Raw genomic sequence first — 14863 nt, forward strand, 5'->3', positions numbered from 1 at the left:
TGAAAGCACCAAGTTATCTAGATCTAGTACACTGGATTCACGAATGCTAAGATCTGAAAGAAATACATTGAGAAAGGACCAAAGTTTTTCTTATCCACAAAAAAGATTTGTTAAAGAAAAAAATATTCCTTTTATGCTACTAAAACCCTTCAGTTTGCAACTTCTATCCAGTCTGCCAAAAATGTCTTAGTTCTTTGATCTGTTTTCTCTCACTTGAATGGTTGAGGAACAATTTATTGGAGAGAGCTCCTCTGAAAGGTATGTGACAGAAGAGGAAGTTCTAAATAGAAAATGAGCCAATAACGAGTTATTCTGCTTGGTTGCTTACATCAGATGATCCAATATATCATTTTCTCATTTGGGAATGTTGTAGCTAAAGTACTTTTATCCAAATTTAGATGTATGTTCTAGGCAACTGTAGAATCTAGTAGTTACAGAATCATAGAATCATTAAGGTTGGAAAAGACTTCCATCATCTAATTTACCCTTACACCTACCACCAATGTTGCCCACTAAACCTTGTTCCTTAATATCATTACGTGTTTCTTGAACACCTCCAGGGACAGGAGGTCCGTGTCCCTGGTGAGCCTGTTCCAGTGTCTGATCACTCTTGCTGAAGTCTAGATAGACTACATCTACAGCCTTTTCCCCATCCACCAGGCTGGTCAACCAAACACAGAAGGAGATGAAGCTAGTCAAGCAGGACCTGCCTTTCATGAACCCATGCTGATTGGGCCTGATCGCCTGGTTGTCCCTCACATGTTATGTGATCTCACTCAAGATGATCTGCATCATAGTCTTCCCTGGCACTGAGGTCAAGCTGACAAGTAGTTCCCCCGATCCTCCTCACAACAGGGATCTCCCAGAGACTGTCCAGTGGAGGGCCACAAAAATGATAAAGGACCTGGAGCATCTTCTCTATGAGGAAAGACTGAGTGACCTGGGTCTGTTCAGACTTTTCTCAAGAAGACTCAGAAGGGATCTGATTAATGTTTACAAATATCTTAAGTGTGAGAGTCAAGGAGACATGTCCAACCTCTTTTCAGCTGTCTGTGAGGACAGGACAAGGGGAAACAGTCATAAACTGGAGCACAGGAAGTTCTGCACCAATATGTGAATGAACTTCTTCACAGTGAGGGTGATGGAGCAGTGGAACAGGCTGCCGAGGGGGGTTGTGGATTCTCCTCTGGAGATATCCAAAGCCTGTCTGGATGCATATCTGTGCAGCCTGCTGTAGGGGGCCTGCTTTGCAGGGGGATTGGACTAGATGATCTCTAGAGGTTGCTTCCAACCCCTACAAATCTGTAATTCTGTGATTCATCAGTGCAGCAACGAAAATACGAGCAGAGCCTTCCACAGAAAACAGATACATCCCTGTCTGCAAGAGTTAGTCATATTAACTGTCAGTGTAAAATAATCTCCCATAACGTAGGCAGAAAAGATTAGACGTTCTACTTTGAAAGCAGCACAGTCATTGTCTTCAATCAATTTGGGGTCTAATTTTGGTGCATATATTTATTTTAACTATCACAGTGAAATTGATATAATCATGATCCCTAGTTTTGTTTTCACTCTGAAATTCCTGCTGATTAAGAGACTTGAATGACTGTATTTGCTTTCTCTACATCTTCTGCCTTACGGAAAAAAATATCTGCCCATCATTCACTTCAGCATTTTATTCAGAGCTATGCAGCTCCTTAGCAGGTAATTAGATGTAAAACAATAAAGGCTGCTCATCTGGCTGAAGTAAGGAAAATATTATACTGAACAGTAAGGGATGATTAGCTTCTTTAATATCAATAAAAAACACAAGCCAAGAAAGTCAGCTTTAAAAAAAACTTTGCAAGAGAAACATATAATCACAACATATAGTTAAATCTTAAACAGAACAATAAACCAATAAATAACACATTATCTACAAGACCAAAAATGGTGTATTATCTTTAGCTTCATATTGCTTACTAGATAGCCCTCAGCATAGACCCTTCCCTTTACAGACTGAAAATTTATTCTATAACTATACCACAGATGGAATTATAACCCCATGTTATTTTGATCATCCTCCCTGTTAGCCAAAATTCGAGATGATTTCCAGAGGAACACATCTGTTCACGGGAGACCAAGTCACATCTCATGGTCCGATAAGGACAGTTGCTTTGCTGGAACCTGCTAAGCAAGTAGCAGCAAGCAACTGCCATCAGCAAGTTCCCCTTTTGGGGCAGTCATGCCAACTTGGTGATTACCAGTCGGCAAACTGAGCACCTTTTCTTCTCAGGGCACCAGGAGAGCTGGAGGCTTGATGCTGTAATCATGAGAGAAGATGACAGAGATCATTTTCTAAACACCACATTAGCCATGCCAACAGCCTAAAGATGAACTGACAAAGATTCAATATAGACTTTCCACCTTGCTACATTTTCACATGAAGCTTTATTCAATCAGTAGTGTTCTGATAGTTGGCTAGTGTGTATGTTTGCTGCCGCTAGATGTCCATTCCTTCCTGTGTGCACTCTCTCCCTCACACTAGCACAAGCGTGCAGCTGATTTTCTTAGTTTACTTTACGGTGCAATCTGGCAGAAAGTGAACAGAAGAAATGGGGGTGTTTTGGATAAATCACTTTCTTGAACAAATTTACTCTGCATGTGGGAAGGAAGAGGGAAAATACAAAAATGAGCAGTGATACCAGGTGCCGAAATTCTGCCAGAGTGCAAATGGAAAGGTCTTTCTGGTGCTCTCTCACAAATAATATTCCAAATTCACAACAGCAGGCAGCCTGCAGGCACTGACTCCTGGAGCCCTGCTCCCACCAGGAGATGCCAAATGCTTCTGCCAGTGGGTCCACCTGAAGGGAAGGGGTGCTCACTGCACTCACTGTGAGCTGCCTGGTGACAGTGCTGCTGCATGGTTCCAGTTCTAGGTCTGACTCAGTGTAAGGAGAGGGAAAGATTAATCTTTGATTTGTTTTAACTTCATCCACCTGCCTGAGCTTTCCCAAGTCAAAAGAAGAGCCTACAAAGCAGTGAAACATGATAAAATGCTTAATTCAAACACTTGCATTGCTAATCCACACTGAGAGCATTAGTAAAACAGTCTGCTATGGTTAGCTATGTATTCATCCTTATTACTGGGAGAGGGGACATGGGGCCTTTAGAAGTGAAAGAAGCTCTTTCTACAGTTGGCCTGTCTTTTGTCTTTTACTTCTAAGGCTCTAATCTCTCTTGCTTGAAAAATGGGACTACAACAAGGCAGTGTTTTCCTTCAGCCAAAATTCATTTTAAAAGCAATTCTCTGTATGTAAACTCTAGCTAGATTTATTTTTCTATTATAAATTAAAGTTTGCTCTTGGCAGATGATGAGGGAGAAACAGCTTAGTGGAAAGCAAAGATCTATTCCTTCCTCAACTTGCTTTGTACAGTCATCTTTCCTCTATTTGCCAGAAATTACAAAGCAATGGACTTCAAAGGCACCACACGTGGTGTGTCAGAGGCCAGCATCTCTAAGTGCTGAGCACATAGGCTGCGACGGGTGCTGTGATGCACTGGGACTGGCCAGCTTGCAGCCTTCCCACACCTGAGGAAACAGGAATTCCCTGCTGGGTGGTGCTCCATAAAACCCCACGTTACAGAAAAACACTTTCCTATTGATATAAAAGATTCCTCATTAGTACTAAGTATTATTAAAATGCAGCCATGAGATCTGGAGACTGACAGGAGAGCTGGTTGAGTGCCCTCAGACACCAGGCCTGTGGTGCTCCCACAGGTCTGGTCTGAGTCTGCAGGGCCCATCACAACCACTGCCACAGCCTGGAGTGCAGGGTGCCAGCATGCAATTAAACCAGGCTAATTATGTACCTCACACTCTGCTCCACTCCTTTGGCATGTAATCCTGACACTGCCAGGTCTTGCATTTCTCTAACCGCATGATAAAGCTGCTCAGAGCACGGAATGAGCAGAAGACTTGAGCTGCCAAATGAATAAACAAAGGCTTGGTCAGCTTTTGGCCAGATTTCCTCTCACCACCATTTAAGTTGAGTGTTGCTTCTGTGGTTGTCAGCCCAGGGGCAAGCAGAGCAAGGCAGTCATCATTAGGCCAGCCACACTTTGTTAAGCGCTCATCAGTGAAATCAGGATGGTTAAAATGCCACATCACATCCTAATGAGAGTCCAATATCCTTGACAGTATGCCACCATCCTAGTGGGGGAATGGCCAGAGGTGGCATTGACCAACATGGAGTGGTATTCTACAGCAAGGCTTCCAACAGAGACAACTGATCTCACAAGACTTTCACCTGCAAAGCTGGTTAAAGCCAGCAAGTGAACTTGGCACTCTCGCTTTCTAAGAAAGACAGTAGGGAAAAAAAAGAAAAAAAAAAGAAAAAAAAGAAAAAAAAAAAAAGAGTAAACCAGAAAGAGTTAGAAATAGAGAAGAGCCTCATGCAAGACAGTAGATGCTATATCAATGCCTGTTTGAAAGGTTTGGGTAAGACACCATCTTCAGACAAGGCATTTTTACTGTCCTTCTGGTATCCATATGAATGTTTGAGGGAGACAAGACAGCAAGAATGGGGAGAGAGCATCAGCATGAGCATGACCCCAGAGAGGGCAGTGAAGAGGAGTTCTGTAGCACAAGGCTGGCTGAGAAGGAAAGCATGGACTGAAGAGCACAAGATTATTTTGGGAACCTGGACTCTGTAGTAGAAAACAAACAGAACCACACTGGAAATGTAGCCATTGTGTGTAGAGAGACCTCCTCTCCCCATTTGAAGGTCAGCTCTGTCTGGGCTCATTGCTTGAGTCTAAAACGTCAATGCAGGTATCAGGGAGACTTTTCCCATGCCTTATTACCCTATATGTTCCACAAGTTGTAAACAGCACAGACTCCATAGGCAGAATCTGATATTTCAAGAACGTAGCAGAGGGTAAATGAAGCTCTGCTTCCTCCACTTGCCATCCAAGGAAAGCTGAGGCTCTCCACCCTTTTCTGGTTGCATGGCAGCTCATTCTAACCAGATGTCATTATTTCAAATGGAAAGAGTGATTGTCAGGACTGGTTACTGCTGTTGTCCTCTGTTATCACACTATCTAGCAATAGCACTTGCAAATAACATGGACATAAATATGGCTTTTGGCAAAGTATTGTATTAATCTAAATTCTAAGTACTAAAACAGAGCATTTTTGTCTCTCCATGAAAGAAAAGAGGGAAGAAATAAGGAGGCAGGAGAGAGTAAGTGATTGTAAGATCTCTCTTTTCCATGCTGACAATTTTGTGTATAAACTACAGTAGCTTTTTGTATTTGTGAAAACTGGCCACGCCTAACTGATGTGCTCAGTGCTGTTTGTGTCCTGAAGAGACATTAGGGCAGAAACTCAGCAACAGCAAATCAGTGTAGCTGCACCGAAGCAGCGAGCACAATGCTGATTTATGCCAGCTATGAATCTAGTTTCATCCTGTTTAAGGATGTGGCTTATTCCAGTAAAGAATCTCACTCAGCTTACAGGCAGGAGATGAAGCACCATTTAACTGGTGGGGAGAAACACAAAAAACAGACATTTCTAAATGCACAGAGGAAAAAAACTAAGACTAGACGGATGTGTAGTAAATAAATCACTGTTTACGTGAATTCGCTGGTCCTAGACATTTTTTAAGAGAAGACATACAGGCCAGAAAAGCATTTGATTGTTTCATGAAGGGAGTATAAAAATGCACGCCCAGGAACAGCGGTAAAGGCATATCTCCTCAGACAGCAAAATGCCTTCTGGAACTCATTAGTACTGGTAGAGAAAGCAGTACAGGGTGGAATGACTGCAGATTTCTACATCTACTGAAGAGGTGCAGTACATATTTTCCTATGGGAGGAAAGGAATACATGGAAGTTGACCCTCCTCTCATCAGCTGTCTGCTGCCCCCTTCCCTTTGGAAGGCACTCCTCATTACCAGCTCAGTTTCCTGTTCAGAAAATGCACATGCTGCAGTCTCTACAGATGCCATGTGGCACATGATATAACATCTTGGGGAAAAAAAAAATACTCCTTTCTATTGTTCAACAGATATCAGCTGTGTGCAACCGCTGCTCTCTAAAGAACCCTTTCTGTGATCAACTCTCCCATTATTGCAGATGTCAGTAGTACTGTAACTGCAATGTATTTTATCATTCTTTCCTGTCTTCAAATTTCATTTTGTACTCATTATGGCTGTTACAGTTTCTGCACAAGTCCAGAAGGCCACAGTTAGTTTTCATCGTTTTGCTCAATACAGTTATATTCTCATTTCTAACATTTCTGGAATAGCAACAATTTTTTTGTTTACGTTTTCTTTCTCCTCTCTTATAGATGCAGTTACTGGTTCAGCAGTTGACAGCAGCATGGATTTCTTTTCCAGTGTTCTAGAAATTTATTTGCCTTTCAGAATTCCTACTACATGCAAATCCTACTTCTCACTTCTGCTCAGTTATTATTCATCAAAAACATGAAGTATGCAGAAACAGACACAATCAAATAATCCAGGTTAGTAATATATACATATCCGAAGAACGTCAATAAAAAACCTACATTATTTACATCTCATTCAAAACAGTACATATTAATACCTGGGTAATAGCGTGCTTAATATCGCTACATTATGAAAAGACTTTTTGCATCTACCCCACCTTGCATCATACCCTGTCACCATACTGCAGGGAAGTGCAGCAGCACGCTGACAAGCATTTTGAGGAAAGTTAGTTTCCAACATAAAGCTTGTCATCAAGTACCATCCTATTTAATTGGATTTCAAAAATGCGTTTTGAGCAACTAAGTGGAACTGTCCTTTAAGTAAAATGGAAACCTTTTCCCCCCATGGACAGTAAGCTTTTAGTCAAGGTTGGATGGGTGGTAATTAAAAAACAACTCATTTTTCCAACAATCTAGACATGTTTTGTCTCTCTTCATGTAATTTAAACATGACTATCAAATAAAGTAAGTTTGACATTATAAAAGTGAGTTATTCCACAGTACAAACTAATCTGGGAGGGGAAGTGGAAAAAGAAGACACCACCATGTCTTTGAAAGACATGGCTTCTCATTCTAAATTAGAACAAAAACAGAAAATAGAGCATTCCCAGTGTAATGATTGCTTCCTTACTGATTATTAGCTTTTAGGGCCTCTGCATTTTTGCTCCACGACTGATCTGCTGAATGGCCTTGTACAAGTCACTTATCCTCTTTATGCCTCAGAGCACATACAGCTGAGAGAGATATACACAAGCTATAACCATATGTCATTATGCCAGCGCAACACAGTGTGTCAACTGAGTGTTATCTTATTCTACCTACACTGAGTACATCCATGCTGATTTTGCTTACCTAAACAAGTCTCCCATTTGCAATTTGTAATAAATGGTGTAAGGAAAATTTACTGAAACTGGCTGAAGTTTAGAGAAATAATCCCCAGTCCTTCCCCCAAACAGCAATCATCATCTTTCCACCTCACATGAGCAATCCTTGGAGCCATAGTCTTTCAAGGCAGTGAGTAGATGCTTTCAAATATCTGAGGTTCTGTTTTCAGCCACATAGGACTTTGTGATCTCTTCTTTAGAGAAAACAACAACAACAAAACAAAACCAACCTCAACGAAACACCACTGTTAATTATGCAATAGAAGAAAGATGTAACTGCAAAGGTAAATACACTAAAAAGGCCCTAAGGAGGTTAGGATGTACATGCATAGGGGCAGCCATGCTAGGAGCAGGGGTTGGAGCAGTGAGATCAACATTTTTTGGTGTATTGTTTACTGCTGCTTTAAGGATTTTGAAGTTGCTGCAGCTAAACCACATCCTGTAGTTATGATGCCTCCATTCTGGGGAAGCTGCGGGCTTAGATGAGCTTCCCTGCTTTACTGAAGACCTTTACTACTAACTAGAGATCAATGTATGTCTTAGCAACTACACCACCCTTAAAGCACTTCATCTACTACAGAGCACTAGAGGTTATTACTGTACACAAATTCAAAGTCAGGAAGATTATGCTTAGCACACATTAGTAGACCTGACATTAACTACAGCATGTTTACACAGAACCTTCTTTGCTGTAAATGCCTTTGCTGAAGTGGCAGGTTTCCATTCCACTGCTGCCTGATAGAGATGTGAGCAGGAAGAGATTCTTGAAGCAGCAGCTCTGTGCTAGCCATATGTTACTTGCAGATGCAGAAGACCTGCCTATTAAAATTCAGAGCAGCTGTGTTCACTGATAAAATGATAACTACATAGGACTAGAATCATCAGCCCATCCTCCTGGGAGCTGAGCCACCATCAACTATATGGAGCAAAACAGTGCAGTAAAGTCACGTGCAGCCAGAGGAAGGACACAAAATCCCAAGAAGTGCTTTTGGTTACAGCACTTATTCACATTAGCTCAAGTGTTGAAGACTCCTTAAAGAACTCGAACACTCCACAAGGTCAGACTTATTCTAGCGCACCCTCTGCACTTTCTTCACTTTTATGTACAGAAGGGTCCCTTTAAAGTTGTCATTCCTATTTTAAGGCTATCCCTTTCAGTTTCAGCCTCAGCTTGGCACCCACTATTTAACCAGGAACTGATCCTCTATGAGCAGCTAAAAAATGACTTGCTGCTTTAATTCTGCCAATACTTACTATAACAGGAACTGAAATATGAAATAATATTAAAAGATTCTGGCCTGTATTTCAAATTTCTGGTCTCAGGGTATTGCTGGCTTGCTGGGTTTGGATGCAGACCACTTTAAGAGCCAATAGACCATTTCAGATCTGGATCTCAACTTCCCTCATGTACATTTGCATATATGGCTCTTGTCCATTTTACTCAAAAGACATCTCTAGCATGCTGCTTCTCACCATGACAACAGGTCTCTGGTAGCATTTAGCAGTGACTCTCAGTTTTTGCCTTTGCTTTGCTCTCACAGTTGTCATTGCCCTTTCCCTTGGACCAATAAGGTGCTGTGTAGGCACCCAGTCCTTTAATACTTGGCTATAAATGTTCCATTCCTGATCTATCTTCACTTGAATGATATTGTTCTCATTAAGAATTCAAATCCATTAGCAGGAAGAGGCTAGGGATGTAATGCATCTTCAACACATGTGATACATACACACACATGAGAGAGAGAGAGAATGCTTATTTCCTCCTCTCTTATAATTCTTCAATTAAATTAAGCTGTGAAAGAAAACCATTCAGGTTTATTCAGCAAGCGTGACTGGTGTTCTTAAGCTGAATCCTCTCACCAACAAAGCTACTAGCAGCCATTCTGGTGGGCATATATGTTTGCCTCTTGCCAGTGAGCAGGTCACCTGCTGGGCACAGGGAGATATGTGGGTATGGGCTGTAAGAGTTTGATGGGTAAACAGGAAGGTCCTTTTCTATGCCCCAGCAGAAGACAGCACTGCTTCCTCTAAAAATATTAGCAATTATTTCGTTTTTGATCTCCTTAGGCAGGAAGCCCAGAGCAGGGCAGCTAAAAAGCAGTATGAGCACTCACTCTTCCTCCATGCTTCGGCATAGCATCTATACCACCCCAATGCACAAAGCAGCTCAGTTTAGTTTTATATTAGATCTATACTCTTCCACTGTGGAAGGTCTCTGCTATTCTCCCACAGAGGCTTTCAAACGTGCCTGGAGAACTCTTAGTTGCAAGTGTTTGATCGGGGATTAACCAGCTGCAAAGCTAACACCTGAGAAACAAGATCTTTACTGTAGATTTTCCTCACATACTGGAATTTTCCCCACAGTTACCATTTGTCCCGGTTTCAGCTCAGACAGTGTTCACAGCAGACTGATGTTTTTTGGTTGTTGCTGAGTGATGGGAGCACAGCCATAGCTGGGCCAGGCTCAGCAGAAGAGCCACCACCATGATGGAATGGCAGCAGAGTGTGGGGTAAAGCCAGGAAGTTGGTTTGAATTAGGCCAGGGTATTCCATACCACATGACATTATGAGAAGGCCATAAAGCTGTGGAGAGGTGGTTAGGGACTGCTTAGGGATTGGCTGGATGTTGGCTGTGGGGGTGGTGAGACCTTGTGTTGATAGCAGAGCCTCAGTCTGTGAGTAGTCCTATCATTAGGTGGGTGTCAGTCAGCGTTGGCGAGTAATTGCATTGTGGACTTACATGTATTGCTATAATCACAATTTTGTTTTCACTTTCTTTATCTCTGTCTTAGTTTTTATGTCAACCCATGAGTTCTCTTTTCCTTCCAGTTCTCTCCCTCATCCCACCTGGACAGAGTGAGCAAACAGCTGTGTGGTACTGCACAGTTAAACCACAACACTTCATCCCTCTGACTTTTCCAGCCTACACATCACTTTACTTCTACTCCTGCTTCTGTTGCAAAGAGCACTTTTATGAAGCCTGTTTCCTACAGTCTTGTACCAACACAGAAACTGACAGTGAGAATTCCATGGCTTTTTGGTTTTCAGAGGACACTTAATCACTTGGCTCCGCCCTTACACAACAAATAAGCAAAGCTTCACCTGTTCTTCACAGACTTTACATGCAATGAGCCCTTATCAGCTCAGAGAAACTGTGGAAAAAAAAAAGAGCAGGGCAGAAGAATTAAGGGACCCAAGTGTGCATTTAGAATCAGGAGAGAAATGAAAAGGCCATCCAAGTGGATAATTAGCACTGCTCATTACAGAGCCTAATTCAAGTTTGTATTTAACTCATTTTTAGCACATTCGCCAGAAAAAAAAAAAACAAAAACACAACACATCCATTTCCAATGGTCAGAGAAAATTCCTCTAGCTGTTAAATATTTTGTCTACTAGGTCTTTTTCTTTGTAAGCTTAGGAATGATTTCCCCTCTCCGTATTACTGAAATCTTAAGCCTGAGAAACACCAGACTTTTACACTAAAATGAATCAATTTGGAGGCAGAAGCACAATACATCTAAAAACTGATTAATCTGTAAAAGCTAGAATGAACTGAAAACACTTAAAAATTAATATTCAAAAGAGTGGGACATTTTTTTGTTGAAATAAATGAATGGGAACTTCTTAATTTTAAATTAAAATCAGGTTCCATGTAGAAGGTTTTTTGTTTGTTTGTTTGTTTTTTTTTTTTTTTTTTTTTTTTTGTTTTTGGAAATAAAGCTAGCACGAAGATGAAATTTAGAGGCAACAGAGTGGGAAGGAAAAAGGGCTTTGTGAGGAAGGCTAACTGTTGTTAAGTGAAGAGAAGGAAGAAAGGAAAGCAGAAATAAGAGTAATTTATATTTTTGTTTGCTTTCTCTTATTTTCTATTCTTGTTCAGGACAGTCCTCACAGACAGTGCTAAAGATGGATACGTTTTTAAAAATGGTGAATTTAATTCAATAAGCATTGAATGTCAGTAGGTGCTATTTTTCCTGCATGGAGGATTTCAACAACACACCTTTGCTTCATACATGCTTCCATGTCAGACTGCCTCTCTGCTGCCACCTGTCACACAGCAACAAAACATAATGGAATATTGGTGGAAGGTTCATTCTGTGCTGACATACCACCAATATCTGATGATGTGGGCCAAAATAAGAAGCATTACTTTAGGAGCAGCCAGTGTACATAGTTATCACAATTTTATTTCCATTTTCCTTTTCTGTCTTACTAAATAGTTTGTCTCAACCCATGAGTTCTAGTTTGTCTCCAATTTTCCCTCTCATCTACATGGGGCAAGTGAACAAACATTTGTGTAGTGTTCAGCTGTTTGCCAGGTTAAACCATGACAGGGGTGAAGAGAAGGAATCAAATCTTTTCCTTATCAGAGAGACCAGGACACCATCAGAAAATCTGGCAGTTCAGATACAGAACAGTCTGGAGGCAAGTATTTTATTTGCACCTGGGGTTAGTCTGGACTACTCAGGAGCAGCAGCTCAGTTCTGGCACACAGAGGATGCAGCCAATTTTCCATTATTCACTATTACTGAACAATAGAGGTATGAGGAAATTAAAGAGTTGACCTCTTCCAGATTTTGATTAAGTTAACTTCAACTCAAACATCCAGAATTGCAGGTTCCTAAAAAAGAATAAGTCTCATCTAGCCCTGCATCCCTATTTCCTTGGTCAAGGGAGGAGGGCAAGAATTAAACAGTGTTTTGTTATAATAGAGGGTGAAGAGCAGAGGGTAACACATAACTACAGCACAGAGGGGGATACCTGGATTACAGAATTGTAAAACTGTACACACTGCATACAGGATACAGCCCAGCTGACCCCATTTTCCTCTTAAGAAGGAATGAATTCTTTTTTTAAAGAATATACACATCTGCTAACAATACTAAATTCAGAGAAGACCTTGATAGATTGCTGATATTGCACTCCTCCCCTGAAACAAGAGGGCATGCTGCAGACCCTCAGCTGGAAGCAGACCAGATTTTGATAGTCATATGAGCCAGTATCAGGTTCCCAGGGAGTGATCAGACTCTCAAACCTGAAGCAAATTGCAGATGTCTGGCTTCTCAGACCTCAGCTCCCATTCAGCCTGAAGACTTTCTTCCTCTAGGTATGTAGCAACAGTAAAAAATAAATCTCTTCAGAATTTAAAAATTCAGAGACTAAAATAATTGTCTGCCATTAGATTTCTGGTGCAGGGAAAGACTGGGGAAAAAAAAAAAGAAAAAAAGAAAAAAAAAAAACAACTAAGAAAACTACCTCTGTTATCTCCTCAAAGTGAGCCTCACCAAGCTGTATTTTTCCCCCAGAGCAAGAGGCAGCTGACCAAACCAACCACCACTTTTAAATCCACGTGGGTAATCAGTCCCTGCATGAACTATTCCCTCACCAGTACATGTAGAAAAGGTTATTTCTTACATACACTCTGCAGTGTTCAACTAAATTCCTTTTTGAGACCTTTAGTCAATTAGAAATGCTATATTCAGTAAAGGACTGTGGGAGAAGTACCTTAAGTTGCAGCTTTTTCTTGAATTTGTACATGATCTTAGACCTGTGCATTTGCAGAACAGTAGTCTATCATCACATTAAGCACAGTTGGTAGTGATGCTTGGATTGTCTTTTGGCCTCCTCATTCAAGGCACAGAGCCTACAGCTAACCATTCACTGACCCAGCTGTGCAGATAGATACTATCAGACATCATGAGAGTTTTTATTGATTCAGAGATGGGTTTATTAAGCCACATGACAAAGTTTATTCAGAAAGCAAAGGGTACTAAGACAACTGTCCATATGGTGCAGAAAGCATAGAGCTCTACTACCTCAATAGAGGGCTCTAAGACAAAAATTTAATGTTCCACCAGCTTCTCAACCCATAAGAACATGAATTGCTGAACATACTAGCTTCATGAGTTTAGAGAGAAGGGGCACTAACATAACTGAAACCTCATAGGCAGACAACATTTATTTTATTTTTGTATGTAACAAAGACTCCGTAAATCACAGTTTGCACAAGGACACATCTTGCATCACATGTACAGCAGTTTGAAGTAATGCGTGCAGTTTAATATATACTCTGATTTGCAGCAGATAATTTCCATGAAAACTTACAAGCTCAAGTCTGCACAATTAGGGCTAGAACTATTTTGCTAGCTCTAGAAAAGAGCTATATCAATAGCAATTCTTAGTCTAGAGATCAGATGAAGATGTAAAAGTGCTAACACACTCCCAGTACTATAAGGCTCAGGACTTTTTGCACCGTCAGTACTCATGGCTCAAGATCTGGACAGCTGTACTACTCCCAGTGCTTGCTCCTACAAATGTACCCTTAAGACAAGTCCCAGGATGCTCCACAGGAGCATTAGCACGATTCAGCAATATACTGACACTTTCTCCTATTTATATTCCTGCTTCTATCATTACCATCAGAAGAATCAAATCATGTACAAGAGAAAAAAAAAAGTTTATCCAATTCTAGATGAATCTATAGACAATAGTTTTTGTTTTTGTTTTTTTTTTTTTTTTTTTTTTTAAAAAAAAACAGCCTTTGCTGATGCAGTACATGTTGTTTCTCTTGATATCATTAAGGGATGTCAATGGAAAACACGAGTATATGCAATAAAAATCCGCACAGAAGACTTCTGTCCCTCACAGAAACAGTTCATATCTATTCTGAATTGAGTGCATACCCCTTAAAGATAAGGAACAACAACTGTTCAGCAGAGCATACCAAGGCAAAGCAAGTTAAAACTGGAATGAAGAAACTGACTTTTACTAATCTCCTGTTATCTCAGCTTGATTTTTTCATACTTGGGGAAAAAAAAATAAATCCAAGAACACAGAACACAACCACCAAAACACATACGACAATGCAGAATATTCCCCAAAATATTTCACAAGCAAATATATTAGCAATCCCACTAGAAATAAGACAAAATAAGACAAAAATGACATGAACAATTTGATGAAAAAATAGTAGGTCTGTAAATGACATGATTTCTATCTTTCCAACAACTTCTACAATGCTCATTTCCAGTTAAATTTACATATTTGAACAAAATAAAGTTTGTAATTTGTGTTAAATCCACACACATTTAAATAAACAAACAAAAACAAGCAAACTATTGAGGTTTAAACCATACCTTCAAGGTTGCAATGACTAAAGGCTTCCAACTCCTTGCTTAATACTACAAGGCTCTGAAGAGCAAATGAGCTATATCACCCCTCTCCCATTCAGGGTAAACTCATGACATCTGGCTAAGCAATAAGATATTCTCCCACCAGAACCTCATCATGCAAAGCTCTTGCAATTAAGCCAGTCTATTTTACTTTAATACAGCTGCAGCTCAGCCCACTGTTATGACCCTTTCTTGTTTGTATTCTTTTTGTGACTCTTTTTGTGACACAACATAAATATACATTTTATAGTCAGTGAGGATATCTATTTTTTGAGAAGGAATGAGATCAATATTAGGTAAAAATAGAAATATGTGAA

At 40.4% G+C, this 14863-nt stretch overlaps 1 long non-coding RNA gene across 1 annotated transcript; it reads right to left on the reverse strand.

Annotated features, from left to right (window-relative positions):
* Nucleotides 1-1931: 1931 nt before the first annotated feature.
* LOC125693956 (uncharacterized) lies at nt 1932-14548 on the reverse strand. Its single transcript, XR_007377335.1, has 3 exons — nt 14511-14548; nt 3853-3963; nt 1932-2302 (listed from the first exon to the last, which is right to left on the reverse strand). It is a non-coding gene; the product is annotated as an uncharacterized LOC125693956 (long non-coding RNA).
* Nucleotides 14549-14863: the final 315 nt, after the last annotated feature.

This window comes from Lagopus muta, chromosome 5, assembly GCF_023343835.1.
Source record: "Lagopus muta isolate bLagMut1 chromosome 5, bLagMut1 primary, whole genome shotgun sequence".
NCBI lineage: Eukaryota > Metazoa > Chordata > Aves > Galliformes > Phasianidae > Lagopus > Lagopus muta.